Raw genomic sequence first — 15,604 nt, 5'->3', positions numbered from 1 at the left:
GAACGTAAACGTCGGCGTCGAGCGGAAGATGCTCAACTTAGAGAACGTGAAGCCGCTGAGAGACGTCAGCGTCGAGCAGCAGCACCGGATTCGGCCGCTTTGAAACGTAAACGTCGACAAGAGGACCCGGACTTTCGAAAACGGGAAGCCGAGTGCAAGCGTCGGCGACGAGAGGCCGATCCCGATGCTGCCCGCGAGCGCAAGCGCGCCGAGGTAGCGGCGTGGCGTGCCAAGCAGCATGCCACGCCCAACGCTCGCTTCAAGTGCGACTTTCTCGACCGAAGCTTCGGCCACACCTGCAAAGTGTGTGATCGTCTTTGGTTCGATAACAACTTAACTCGGATCGGCAACATTCAGAACAACTCCAAAGCGTTGTCGGTTCTTTGCGATACATTTAACACCCCTCCTACAACCACGTTAACCAATTTAGCCAGCGACCCAAGTAAGTCGCAATTTAACACCCCATTTCACAACCACGTTAACCAATTTAGCCATCGACCCAAGTAAGTCGCACTTTAACACCCCGTTAACCAATTATATGCTCCGCATCCTCCTCAGTGTTCCCCCGAGGGAAGCTGCGGGCAATTTTTTTTTGTCGTATGTAGCTATTCATTTCGCACTCGGGAACGGAGGCATTTTGAACGCCGTCGCCAGAGCTGTAAGCAGGAAGTTTTTCTGAGTGAGGGGGGCATCTCCTTGATCTAAAAGCAGGCCGGGCTAGCAAATGGTCTATTTGCGCAATGTATACACTGAGAAAAAAAATTTCGAGGGGTGGGCGGGGCAAGAGCCCGAAGTGTCACCCCGACTATGACCCCTGACCATCGCCTTTGTCACGTATTCCCTTCACCCACGCCCCATTTGGGCTCTATTTACAGTGGTTTGAGTTTTTGCCGATGAGCTTGGCAACTACCATTTGCCGAACAGTAAATGTTACTTACTTACAAAAACTGTTTCTCCTCTCCTTAGACCAGAAATCTCGGTACCAGACCCTTTCAATGCTGGCGGCGTAGGACAGGCTGATAGATGCGCGGGTGCTCATGCTTTGTTAACGTTGGCTTCGTACACTAAGCTCATGCAACATTCAACTTGTTGTCGGTTTTGGGCCTCAAACTTGGTACTTATCCACTATAGGCAAGGAACTATAGAATTACCCCAATAATACCGCGCTGGCATCAACACGTGAAAACAGGTAGTGTGTTCACTTCAGACGAAGTGGACGAAGCGGAACTGAACAAGTGATCTCGGCTGTTATGCAGAACTTGTTTATTACACTCCATTGAATAGAACACTAGAAATATACTGTGTAATCAGCCAATACGGTGTGTCTTGGAGGTTATGTGTTCAGCCAATAGGTCGACAATAAAATTGCGAGATCCTTAAGATTCGCCCTTAAGAGTTGAACGCGATAGCGATATTCTTTTCCTAGTGCGCACTCCAAACGCTTAGAGTATGAAATCTTTTCGAACTTGCTATCCACCCACTATGTCGCCTTGAGGGTGTAGTAACCTGTGTGCCTTTTGTAGTGGGTGACTCGTTTTAAAGTAGAAGCCATTATGATAATCACATCTTCTGAGGCCAGATGAGAATATACGCTTGTATCAGGCATTATTACGGCAATATTTCATTTTGTGTTGTGGAGCATGTATACAGGACGCCCGTGTTTGTAAAGCAAGAGTTAGTGTCATAGAGTTTCTAAGCAGAGGAAGATATTGTCGCGGGAAGAAACGATAGGCAGGAACTCGAAGTGGAGGACTGTTTACTCAGCCACAGCTGCCATTCACTTCTTCGCTCTCGTCTTCTGCCACCAACACAGCGTGGCGTTACCCTCTCCCCAAAGAAAAAAAAAGAAGCATCGCATGAACACCATGGCTCCGAAAAACAACGAAAGGTAGTAAGAAATGTCTGTGTCCTTTGAAAAGAAAAAGGACGAGATGAAAAATAAAGAAGCAAGAAAGTAATGCACGATTGTCTTGAAGGCTATTGTGACATCACAAAGTTCTTGACTTGCAGTCAACGCGAATAGTACGGCTTCATCCTGGAGACGTGAATCACATCCGAGGAGCGGGGTCTGCGAGAACGGTATGACGTGTCTGCTGGGACAACTTCGTAGTTCACTTCGCCGAGGCGATGAAGAACTCGGTAGGGTCCGAAGTACCGACATAACATTTTTTCTGAGCGTCCCCGTTGACGTATAGGAGTCCAAACCCAGACTAGGTCTCCGGGTTCATATATTACTGCTCTGTGGTGGGTGTTGTATCGGCGAGCATCTTGATTTTGCCGCGATAAAATGCGAGAGCGCGCCAGCTGCCGGGCGTCTTCGGCACGCTGAACAAATACATCTGCGTCCGGGGTAATCGTGTCCGGCAGAGTTGGTTGCAGCATGGTGTCAAGCATTGTGGTGACGTCGCGGCCGTAAACCAGACGAAAAGGAGCAAAGCCGGTGGTTTCCTGCAAAGCCGTATTGTAGGCAAATGTTCTTCTTCGCTCTCGTCTTCTGCCTCCAACACAGCGTGGCAATATTTTCACTGTATTCACAAGCAGATACGTGACTGTGTGGTAGGGCACCCACTTGCCACGCAAACGACCCCGGTTTGATTCCCACTAAGACGCACAATTTTCTTGTTTACTTTATTTGCATCTTTCTCAATTTTTCGGTCACGCAAAGATGCTCGGTGTTTAGGTCGCTCAAAGATTAGGACCATTTTTCGCTCACGAATAACTTGTACGCTACCTCGTTAAAAATTCTGCGGGAATGTCAGGGGCGAGATAAGCTGCAGGAAGCAATGCTTCGTGCTAGTTCTAGGGTGCGTTGTGACTTTTTATCTACACTGTGCGTGCACAATATGACTTCAGGCTTAACACCACAAGTGCGAGGCGTCCTTTTTTTTTCTTTCTTTCAGTCATGTTGTGAGATGTTGCATCTCACGTTTTACTTCCTCCATAATTTTTTCCCACTTCGAATATGCCCTTTTTATTGGAACAAAAGGTTTAAGCAGATTGCGATGCGTGCGCAAGAGCAGAAACGCGTGGGGCAAATATTGATCCATAAAATCACAACACGTTTTTTTACCATGCTACAACAAGGGCGTGGGTAGAAACTTTTTTCGAGGAGGGGGGGGGCAACTCCTTGATCTTTATAAAAAAAGGGGGGGGGCAAATGGTCATTTTGCGTTTTGTATGCCGTGACAAAAAATTGACAGCATACCCACAGAGTGATTGATGATGAGTGGGGCGAAGCATCCATCCAGCCGTCCACTTGCCTGTCTGTCTGTCTGTCTGTCTGTCTGTCTGTCTGTCTGTCTGTCTGTCTGTCTGTCTGTCTGTCTGTCTGTCTGTCTGTCTGTCTGTCTGTCTGTCTGTCTGTCCGTCCGTCCGTCCGTCCGTCCGTCCGTCCGTCCGTCCGTTCATTTGCTCCTATTACACTAGGGCACGCATCAGAGTGGAGTTTGCGCCGCTGCACCCTCTAGTGAGCAAGACGAGTACTAGCGGTGCGAGCGCCACAGTGCCATCGCCATAGTGGTGGCTAGTACAACTACTACGACGCTGAACAAGACTACGCCTCTAAACTTCCAGGGGGGGGGGGGGGCATGGGTCTCGTGTGCTACGCCCTGGCTACGTCACTTCGCTACTATATGTGCGCAGTTGTGCTTGAAAACGTTAAGGAGAGTCCATTATTTTTCTCAGCCAGCTTACACACACATGAACCCGGCTTTGCTCACATGCATAACTCGAACGACGTTTGTTTGATTTGAACCAGCAAACTGTTGGAATACTAAGTATGCGTGTTGCAGACAAATGAAAATTAATGGGAGGCGCAGAAATTGCGCAAACCAGCGCAAATTGCCAAAATTGAAAGTCAGCATTAGTCTTTTGTCGTTTCTGCGTTTCCCTTTAGTCTGTTTTCTTGGTACATATAAAGAAATGTACTAACCACAGCTCATCAGCAGATTCTTCTAGAACTCTTGAACTCTGAAATAAGTAACATATACTGTAGAAGAAGCTGTCGTACAGTGTCGAGTTCAATGGTCTTCTGTTGCATGCAATGCACTATGAAACGCGTACAAGAGGTTAGAAATTCTGAATGAGGCCAAACATAATCTTCGAAATCCTCTGAGAATGCAAAAACCAGCAGTCATTACCTATTTAATTTTGAGGGTGTGTGCGTGTGCGCGTGCGTGTGTATGTGTCAGAGAGAAAGATTGGGGGAGGGGTTTCAACGTTATATTAATGAACGCTTCCTCAAGAGTACGCAAGAAGTCTCACACCGCTTACGCCACATGAAAGCCTATTCAGATGTATACTCGCCGATGCAAAGATATTCCTGCAGAGCAGCCAGCATGGGGGTAAAAAAAAATGGCAGCATATCCACGGAGTGAATGATGGGGAGTGGGGCGAAGCATTCGTCCGTCCATTCGTTCTTGCTTCCGTCCATTCCTGCGTACGTCTGTCTAACCGTCCATGCGTCCATCCATCCACCCGTCCGTGCGTGCGTCTGTTCGTGCGTCCGTCCCTGCGTTCGTCCATGCATCCGCGCCTGCGTCCGTTCATGCGTCCATCCATGCATCCGTCTGTGTGCCCGTTCGCCGATCTATTCAGCACTCCAAGTACCACCATCTCGCATCTTTTCATCATATATTCTCCATATAGAAGCACCGCCATCCAGCGGACATTTCAAGGACTAAACGAGAGGTGGCACATGCACACTTTCTTACGGCTTACGCTTCGGGTTTACTTCCCACCTTTAACCACCTAGAGTTCATGGTATATACTAGTTCACTGTATTCATGACTATGCGGCCCAACGCTCGCTAAACCTTTCTAAAACCAAGGAGGTTACACCCAGCGAGTATAACGTAGCAACCCTTTCTTGTCAGATCGTGCTCAATGTACATGCCAATAGCTGCTAATGGGGAGCGCAGCGTGCGCGTTACCTAAAGGTTGAATGCTCCTGTCTCTCATTCCCCCTTAGCAGCCATTAACATATGCATTGAGCACTATCTTTTAATGTTCAACAACGCACAGAAGAAATCTCTCACCGGAACCACCTCGGAGGTCAAAATCGTAAGGACCGCTATTTCAGGTATGTGCCACTGGTGGTTACGTACTACGAAGGACGCACAAGCCACGCCATAAGGAGCTTCGCCCCTAAAATGGCTGTAAGCTACCATTAAGCAGTGCAATGCTCGTTACACTGCGAAGCTGATTGTTCGCGAGCATATTTACGACGGTGTCTAGGCAGAATTATCGCTGAAACGTTTGCTTGAACTTAGCTGATGTCACATGCGTGCAAAACGTAACCAACCCTCAAACGGACTTCGTAACACCGTGACCAAGCATCCTCCGAGGTAACAGTTGGCGTCGTCTTGTTTATTTCTTGTTCATATGGCTGAATATTACCACGTGGGGTCAGCAAAAAAAGAAGAGAGCCTTTGTTCGAGTGGGCAGTTTCAATGTTCTGCACCCCTATATCAACAGTCCTTTAAGCCAGACGAAGTACCGGGTACGTTAATTATTGTCTTTAACTATAGTGTAGTAGCTCCAATGTTGTGGATTGGGATCCCACCGATAAGAAAGATCAATTTTCGTGAGTATACTGCCATTTAGGTCACAATTACTACATTGCAAATGCAGAGAACAATTAACGTTCTCTATCCTTTCTCCAGACTAACTGTCCAATAGATTCGTTTCTTTGCACTAGGAGTAAGCCGAGACATCCTTCATATAATTGATTAAGTAATTGAGGTCTAAAGTGCGAACAAATTTGTCACATTTGAGTACAGGAGTGCGAATATACAGACTAGAACGATCACGAAGTTATATACAGAACAGAGTATGTGCCTCGAAAAAAAAGAATAAAGAACCGACAAACGAAGGAATGTCTCGTTTTTCGCAAGAGGCGTAGAATTAGATTGACCTGCGAGACAGAAAATTTTCACTCTAAAATAAATTAAAAAGAGGCATTCTCTTTTAAGTTTGCCGCCATAATCCGGTTGCCACCATGTACTGAACCTTGTCATCTCCTCTCTCTCTTTATTTTAACATAAACGGGGCAGGGAGCTTTGGGCGGTAATAGATTACTATAATAAACGCTAAGCATTTGTTGTGTCAGCATTTGCCCAATTGTTATTGGTTGTATATGTTTTGCTTTGTCGTTCGTGCCTTTCCGCTTAACGCGTGCCCTGATGAAGGCCTCCTTGAGAACTTACATTCACGTTCGCGTCCACGTGGCGCGAATAATAAGTTAGGACTGCTCATTAAACTTCTCCTTTAATTGGCTGTTGGAAACAAGAGACCTGCCAAGTTGACTTTCTTTGCAGAACCTTAGCCATCGCTTCAACCGCTCAAAGTATTAATTAAGAAGGGCAATTAAGAGGCACGGCATTTCCTGAACTCTCTTTGTTTTATATCTACACCACAAAGCTTTTATTTGTTTTTGATGTCATTGCCGTGTTTTTCTTTTTTTTTGGAGAGAGAAGTGTTTTACCTAGTAATTGCTTGCGACTCGCTACACAGCATTTCTTGCGACTTGCTATACAGCTCTCTCACAATTCATTTACCGCATTTATGCCGCCTCAATGATTGTTCAGATGCCATAGGATATTACACGATTTTTATCATATTCTTTATTTCGTATTAAAAAGCCACCAGGAATGCGCGGAATACACAGCACAGTCACAGCAAAGGCTGGAAGAGTGTCATTTGAGAGCCTTTTCCCAACACTCTTTTGGGTAACTACTACAAGCACACTTGCTGGGTACCAACTGCGCCATAAATAATTATAATTTTTGCTTAGTAGGCCGGAATTAACTATGCTACCCTTCGTCATTCTTCGGAGAGAGCGTGATATCCGCTACACACTTGTAAGACATTTTGTGGAAATTTTTTATGCTGTGGTTGATGAAGATGAAGAATTATGCCTCAAGTGAGTATGCGCCACAGTTTGTAGGTGATCAAGAACAAACTTTTGCAATTGGCTAAAGCATTCGACTTGTTACGCAATTCACATTGTGTGACGCCTGGTTGATCCTTTGCTCTTCTACAACGCTTTATGACTCATACGAACACGACTATTTTCCCGACATCAAGCCTGCCAAAGGCCAGTTTGCAAATCAGTGTACTCCCTACAGGGAGATACTTTCGTTTAACTCTTGCCCTCTGCTAATTGATTTGTCAAAGTCAAAATCAATTTTTTTTTTGTTTGGCTCTGTTGCGCATATTTCTTTCTTCTCCGTTTTTACTGAAATGAAAATAGACAGAAGAGTTCCTATTGCTATATATACTAGCAATGACTAGTCGTATTCGTGACATATTAGTAATAAAAAAAAATAAAATGTCTTATTACAATGTGTTATTTTAAAACGTTCTCGTTCTAACAGCGCTCGTGAATGTCTGGTTCACGTGAGTGTGATGTAAATGTACGATGTATTCTGTCCATTGCAAATGCCAATAATTTTTGTTGCTTCGTGATTGACTTTATTTGACCAAAAGCCTCATAATGTGCCATACGAGGATGTTGGCCCTTAATACAGTGTACCCTATAGACAGAAATTTCCTTGGAGCCGCTATGTGATATTTGGTTGACGATTCGGGCATTATGTGATGTGTATGTTCATCGTATTGTCCATTCGCTGCATTTTACCTCTGCCGTCGTAGTATGGCATGACACCACGATATTTTTGCAAACTACGCACAAAGGTAAAGGGATGCGGTGCACTGCTACCATATGCATTATTCCAAGCTTTCTCTCGGCATTGAAGTAGCAGCAGCTGATGATAACGCGAGCACAGCGTTGTTACCTGCAGCTGCTGGCTGTTTCTATCAGAAGAATGAAGGCAATGCGTGATACTGATGAATGGAGATCGTGGACGAGAGATGTGTACATCGCAAACTGCAACACGTACATAAATCTATTTAAGACTCTGCTCCTGTTACGTATCGGTTGCACTCGCATAAGGTGAGGATCTGGAGAGAGGAGCAGGAAACAGCTGGGCAGTCAAGTAGACGCACGCCCGGTTGTTTCTTTGCTCTGGAGTAAAGAAAAAAAGGTAGCTAAGATGAAGAGGGATAGAGCGAAACTCAAGGAAGCATATTCAAATTATATTTGTTCATTTCAGGTGTTTCACTAGCACTTTAGTTGTTCACTGCGCTCTCGAAGCACATGCCCAATGTCTTAGAATCTTGTCTTCAGAGAATGGCTAGTCTCTTCGGTTCCGCAGGTGTCGCATGTAGAGGTGACTGCCGTGTCCATGCCAAACGAGTACGTCTTTGTGAATGAAACAGGGATCCAAAGGCGGAATAACAGCGTATCAAAGCAGGAAATTTATGATGGTAGCTGTAGCTTAAGCGAAGGATCGAGTTTCTATAGCTGACCCTTCTGGAATCTGGCAGACGACCAGAGGTGCGTGTAAGATTACGAGCCCGCGAATAAAGTTGTCTTTCCACACCAGTCCTTCATGAAGAGATAGTAACCACTCGGGTTCCGTCATGGCTGAGCGGGACGCGTATGGGGTGTAGGCAGAAGTTTTTTTCTGTGGAGGGGGTGGAGGCACGTTGATCTGAAGGGGAGGGGTGCGGGTAAGCTAGCAGTTGTGGTCGAGTGATTGTGTGCTCTATGTCCTGACAAGAATAAGTTATGGGGGGGGGGGGGGGTGGCAAGGTCCCAGTGTGCCGCCCCCTGGCTACGATACTGGCTTCATCGGCACATACTAAGTGGCCCATACACCTGTGTAGTGACCGGCAATTTCTTCCCGTCAAGCAAAACAGTCTGAAACACCAAATTTCCTGCTATCTAAGCCCAATATTTTAGATTCAAATACTGTCTGCTGATCATTACCCACGTTTTGTATACCGTAACATCCTCTGCGGCATTCTGTACCGTCACCCACAACGTGCTGCAGCGTCTACTCGCAACGGCAGGTACCACAAAGAGCGTTAACGGGCTCCTGCGGTATGATCTTGTCTTTGTACTCCCTGCTTGTTTGTGGTGGGTACGTGTGCGTGGTTTAAAGGTTTGGGCTTTATAATGATTCCTTGTCTGTTCCCACCCTCCCAATAACTTCCGTATGCTGCGGGAGTGAGTGATAGCCATGCAACCGCAAAGCGTGTGCAATAAATTGCACGCTCGAAAACTTTCTAATTCATCATGAGCGGAGGTTTCAGTGTGATGGATTATATCAACGACAGAATGCAGCCACGCCCACTCAGTTATAAGCACACGCCGTTAACGCCATTATGAACGGTGAGCGAAAAGCTTAACATAACCACCATAAAGTAAGTGTGTCGCAAGGAGCTGCCCACACTACTAATTCTGTAATTATTTTTTCATATAAGCGTGTGTGTGGTTAGCATGAGTAATAAGCGTGGGTAGTATACGCCTGGGAAAATCATGTGGGATGTACGTGAGGTTATACGCCTAAGTAACATGAGTGGAAAGTCCTTCCTTAACAATGGCCGACAAAGTCTTCTTTCCAGCAGATTGAGTGGGGATTACGGTGGCAAAAAAATGGCAACATATCCACGGAGTGAATGATGGAGAGTGGGGCGAGGCAATCGTCCGTCCATGCGTCCGTTTGTGTGACCGTCCATGCGTCTGTTCGTGCGCCCGTCCCTGCGTTCGTTCATGCATCCGCCCCTGCGTCCTTTCATGCGTCCATCCATGCATCTGTCTGTGTGTCCGTTCGTCCATCTATTCAACATTCCAAGTCCCACCATCTCGCATCTTTTTATCATATATTCCCCATATAGAAGCACCGCCATTCAGTGGACATTCCAAGGACTAAACGAGAGGTGGCACACGCACACTTTCTTACGGCTTGCGCTTCGGGTCTACTTCCCACCTTCAACCACCTTGAGTTCATGGTATATACTAGTTCACTGTATTCATGGCACTGCGGCCCAATGCTCGCTAAACCTTTCTAAAACCAAGGAGGTTACGCCCAGCGACTATAACGTAGCAACCTTTTCCTGTCAGATGGTGCTCAATGTACATGCCAGTGGCTGCTATTGTGAAATGAGAGACAGGAGGATTCAGCTTTTAATTTCTTACGGCTTGCGCTTCGTATCTGCTTCCCCCTTTTAACCACCTCGAATTCATTCAGGGTATATACTAGTTCATTGTATTCATGGCCCTGCGGCTCAACGCTCGCTAAACCTTTCTAAAACTAAGGAGGTTACACCCAGCGAGTATAATGTAGCAACCCTTTCTTGTCCGATAGTGCTCAATGTACATGCCAATGGCTGCTAATGGGGATCGCAGCGTGCGCGCTGACTAAAAACCAAATGCTCCTGTCTCTCATTCCCCATTAGCAGCCATTGGCATGTACATTAAGCACTATTTTTTATTATTAAACAACGCACAGAAGAAATCTCTCACCGGCACCACCTTGGAGGTCAAATGTTATACCTATTTCGTTTCGGGTATGTGCCACTAGTGGTTACGTTCTACGAGGGACGCACAAGCCACGCCAAAGGAGCTTCGCCCCTAAAATATATATGCGATAAATAATATAACATGTTATTGCGCTGAGTCGCGCCAGGGTGAATCACAGCAGAGCTGGAGATTGACGCATTTCCGCTTCTATTCTTAACCATCCGTGCAGAATGCTTGGGTGGTCATTAAGAGCGTGTCCGCTCAGACGACGATGATTACCTATCTACAGCACAGGTGAAACATCGACCACACGAGCTCTGCTGCAATAGCCTATATGCATTCTTTTTTCTCTGTACTGTCAGCTGCCTTCGCAGAGCTGATGCCACTTTTTAGATAAGAAGCTCAAGTCGTCCATCATGCACTTGTGTCAATTGAGATGACCCGAGCCTATAAATAGCATTGCTTCTTCTACGAAACCCCGTACACTGCGAAGCTAATAAATAGTGCTTAACTTTCACAAGAAAAGGTTCGCTTTATGGCTATTGCTTGAAAGAAATACTCCACCGCCGTCTTTGTGACGGGACCGGAACAATGTCCATGTTGCACTGTTTCCATGTGTCAATGTTGTCGGCTTACATCGAAGTAGTAAAAACGGACAAAGCAAGGTATCTCCGATTTCCCTAGTAGGTGATATTAGTACTTTTCGGTCGAAATTATTGGAGATGGGTACAGTGTATGTGTGTAAGGGGGAGGGGGACGTAGGAGGCTCGTGCAGGAACCACCAAATTTATATCGGCTCTGAATATGTGCTACCTTACAGCATTCCATACAGGTCTCACATTTGTTATACGACTAGGAAACAATATTGAGAGCACCACTTGACCTGAAAGGAGACAAATTTACTTCGCCACTTTGTTTTTCTCCTGACTTCTTTCTTCAACTTGCGTGAAGCGCGCTCACGTCCTGAAGCTCAACTACAAGAGCTCGCGGCGGCGCTACAGTTCTCCTTCGTTTTGCATGAAAGATCGTTGCATTGGTTAGCGCGCCCAAGTCTTGCATGTATAATCAACTAGCACCCAGCCCATCACACGCTCTCGCAGCATAACCTAGTCTCTCGGCGCTCAACGCACAAGTAACACGAAAACATTATTCACCCGTGCTGTTCGGGAGCGGTCGGCGCATGGCAAAGTGGTCGAAACTCAATCAGCATTTTAAACGAAGGAAATGTAGGTGCGCTGCCGCGACCTCACAGACGCTTCTCGGGGGAACTAGAACAAACTAAGCGAGAGCAAAGCGTGAAATACACCGGACTGTTGCATTTAGTGCATGGGGTAAGTACATTTCAAAAGCAGCCCCCCTTCCCCTCGATGCAAGAGCTGTACCATAATAGCAAGAACAGAACAAGCAGCTCGCCAGCTAAGTCGCGAGCGAGCTAAAATGAGTTGAACACGTCGCAGGGAAGCCTTTTATCAAGCCGCAAGCAGCTTCTACTACAGGCATCAACCTACATGCTCGCTTCCGGGGCCCTCTGCTCGTGCATCCGCAGTTCAAATGTCGCGTAGCTTATACTAAGCAGGCGGCTTTGGATTCAGCACAGCTTAGCGCGATGTTCGTCGTCACAAAGTTAATTTACCTTTTTTTTCTCCTTTGTTTTATGCAACTTTCTCAATATGAGGTACGCAGGTATATTGAATGCAAAATAGGTTAAATGTAAAAGCCTATAGCTCACGTGTTATTATGCGAATTCCGCGTTTGGCGTCACTTTTGGACTGTGACACTATACGCAAGTGGCTTTTTAACGACGCGACAGGAAAACTTCCGCATTTGCATTTCGAACTTGTCTAAAAGTGCGCAATTCGCAAAAAAAAAAAAGAACATTGGGTCGTCTCACCTGCTGCCTGTTTTAGAGTGCATAGATGCACCCAATACAACTCTCTGTTGTTGTCACTTGGTCCAATTCATGTATACGGCCGTAATTCATGCTGGATATGCATAAAAGGAAACTTCTTGCGCTACCGTGGAGTTGCGGTTAACTACACGTAGTGCTACTTTCTTGGGTCGTAACTCGAACACCGCGCCTGAAATGCATTCATGCGTTCCTGCCGTGAGGATTGCAATAACACTGTGATTCCAAGGGCAACGTCATTCAAACTTGGAGCACGAAGTGCTGCTAACGCCCCACCGCGGTGGTCTAGTGGCTAAGGTGCTCGGCTGCTGACTCTCAGGTCGCGGGATCGAATCCCGGCTGCGGCGGCTGCATTTCCGGTGGAGGCGGAAATGTCGTAGGCCTGTGTGCTCAGATTTGGGTGCACGTTAAAGAACCACAGGTGGTCTAAGCTTTTGGAGCCCTCCACTACGGCGTCTCTCGTAATCATATGGTGCTTTTGAGTTTGAGTTTATTCAACCACGTTACAAGTACACGAAAATACACTGTATACGTGGTTTGGTGTGAAGGAAAAAAAGCTGCATTTCACAGCTTGACTGGCCCTTTCACCCAGAAAAAAATCTAAACTACAAATTTACAAAAAATTACAAAAAACAGGCAGCGGAAAGTAACAATACAAAAAGAAACACGCATGTGGCCCATGACAGCAAATAATAGAATCACAACTCTAAAATACATACAAAAATATTCATAACAAAGCAATGCACGAAAGAATAAAAACTGAATAACCATTACAGAAATCACCCAACATTCATTTATAACACAATCAGCACATCCGATTTAACATTTAAGTTTTAGGCAATGCACGCAGATTATCAGTTGTTAGTTTCCATTTGTTCATCACACTTGGAAGGCGGTAACATAGTGTTTCAAATCCATAGTTTGTGCGAGGACAAGGTACGTGCCAAGTCTCCGTACAGCGAGTAACGGGACTGGCAGGATTTGGTTGCAAGGTGGCCAAGGTGAGTAAAAAGATACTTCCTCTGCGTATTTCTGATTTAAAAGCTGACAGAAGCTGGTATTCGTAATAACAGGTAATTCTTAAAATTCTATATTTTGCAAATATTGAAGCAGTGTGTGCGTTATAGGATACACCTTCAATGCACCGCAAGGCATTTTTTTGTAACACGACCAGGTTCTTAAGAGATGCTTTAGAGCCTGTAGACCAGACCAGACGACAATAGCGTAAATGTGAAGAAAAAAGAGCATTGTACACTAATATGTTTTGTTTCACAGGTAGTATGTTCTGAATCGACGCAACACACCTAGAACTTTACAAAGTTTGTGACTAATGTGTTCTGCATGGTAATTTCATGCCATGTGTTCGTGAAAATGGACACCGAGAGTTGTAACTGTTTGGCAAAGTTTAATTTCAACGTTATTAGGTATTAGCTTTGTACAGAAGCCGCCGAACACTGAAGTGGGTCGAACTCTTATGTGCTTTCTAGTGGGTCTGCCCAAGGAGAACGCCGCTCGCGCGGAGACCCCGTGTTTTGGCCGTTACTGTCGCCATTGTGTAGACTCGCTGTGTGCCGGCTAATAAACGCCATAACAAATTGGTGGAGAGTGCTACGATCCCCTTCGATGCCCTTGGAACTACGCTCACGTACGCTGCAATCTACCATGTCCCACGACGCCTCTCAGCAAACGCCTCCTCCCATGCCACCCCCATGTCCCGGTGTCCCCAGGATCCGCGATCCACCCATCTTCACGGGCGCCGATGGCACTGACGTAGAGGACTGGCTCGCCATTTACGAGCGCGTGAGCGTCCCCAACAAATGGGACGAGGACGGCAAGTTGACAAACTTGGTGTTCTACGTTGCGGGCGTTGCAAGTTTGTGGTACAACAACCACGCGTCCGAGTTTGCAACCTGGTCCGGTTTCAAGACTGCTATCACCAACGTTTTTGGCCGCCCTGCCGTTCGCAAGCTGCAAGCCGAGTAGCGCTTACGCGAACGCGCTCAGCAGGCCGGTGAGTCATTCACCAGTTACATTGAAGATGTCCTGGACTTGTGCAAGAAGTCGAACGACAGCATGTCCGAATCAGACAAGATCCGGAACGTCATGAAGGGCATTGACGATGATGCCTTCACGATGCTGCTTGCCAAAAACCCAGGCACAGTAGCTGAGGTCATCACGCTGTGCCAGAGCTACGAGGAGCTCCGCCGGCAGCGTTCGATGACCCGTCGCTCCACATCACGAGATGCAGGGCTTGCAGGCTTGGAAGCGAGCTGTGATCAGGTGGCACTGCTGGCAGATCTCAAGTCCTTCATACGTGAGGAAATCGCGCGGCAGTTCTCTCTCCTGCCCTTTGCCCACCCACCGGCTGCTCAACAATCGGCCCCTACCATTCTTCCACCCATCCGCCGAGCGATTGAGCAGGAAATAGCGGAGGTCATGCCTGCGTACCACCCACAACAACTTCCGGCCCCTGCACCCCCAAGTTACGCCCAAGTGGTCGCAAGGCCGCCTCCAGTCGTTCAAGCGCCTGCACCAGTGACTTACGCCGAAGCTGCCGCACGACCTCCGTCCTTTGCAGCGGGTATGCCGGCTGCATATGTTGGCGCAACCCCTCAGCCTCATTTTCAGCCCACCATGCAGCCTTTCCAGACACCGTTCCGGGCGAGACCCACCCCGGCAAACCGATGGCGCACACCCGACAACCGGCCCATCTGCTTTGCTTGCGGTTACGCCGGTCACGTAGCCCGTTATTGCTCTCGACTACAGCCGGCTCCCACTTCTCCTGTTGCTGGCCACCTTAGCCGTTCGTATAACGAGGAACTGCCGTCTGTGCCACTGTCGTCTCGCCCAGGTCCGTCTGCTCGAAGGTCGCCGTCTCCACGACGTCGGTCTCTGTCCCCCATGCGGCCAAGTTCTTCTGCTCATGAGCGGGAAAACTAGTCGTCGCAGTCCCAGAGGCAAGGACTGCTACGCTATCGCATTGTGAAAGCCCTCAGAGCCGCCCATCTAATGTCATTGACGTGCTTGTGGACGGTGTTCATGCATCTGCTCTTATTGACACTGGAGCTGCGGTATCAGTTATGAGCGAAAACCTTTGCCGCTTGCTTCGAAAAGTGACGACGCCGATTTCTGGACTGTCCCTTCGTACCGCTAGCTCACATCGTATTAATCCTACAGCAGGCTGCACAGCTCGCGTTGTCGTTCAGGACGTTCTGTATGTCGCCCAATTCATCATCATTCCTGCATGCTCTCATGACGTCATCTTGGGATGGGATTTTCTCTCCCGCAACGACGCCGTCATTCATTGTGCCGCCGCCAAAATTGAACTCT

The sequence above is a fragment of the Rhipicephalus microplus genome, chromosome 1, assembly GCF_043290135.1.
Source record: "Rhipicephalus microplus isolate Deutch F79 chromosome 1, USDA_Rmic, whole genome shotgun sequence".
Lineage (NCBI taxonomy): Eukaryota > Metazoa > Arthropoda > Arachnida > Ixodida > Ixodidae > Rhipicephalus > Rhipicephalus microplus.
Note: the sequence above shows the minus strand (reverse complement) of the source record.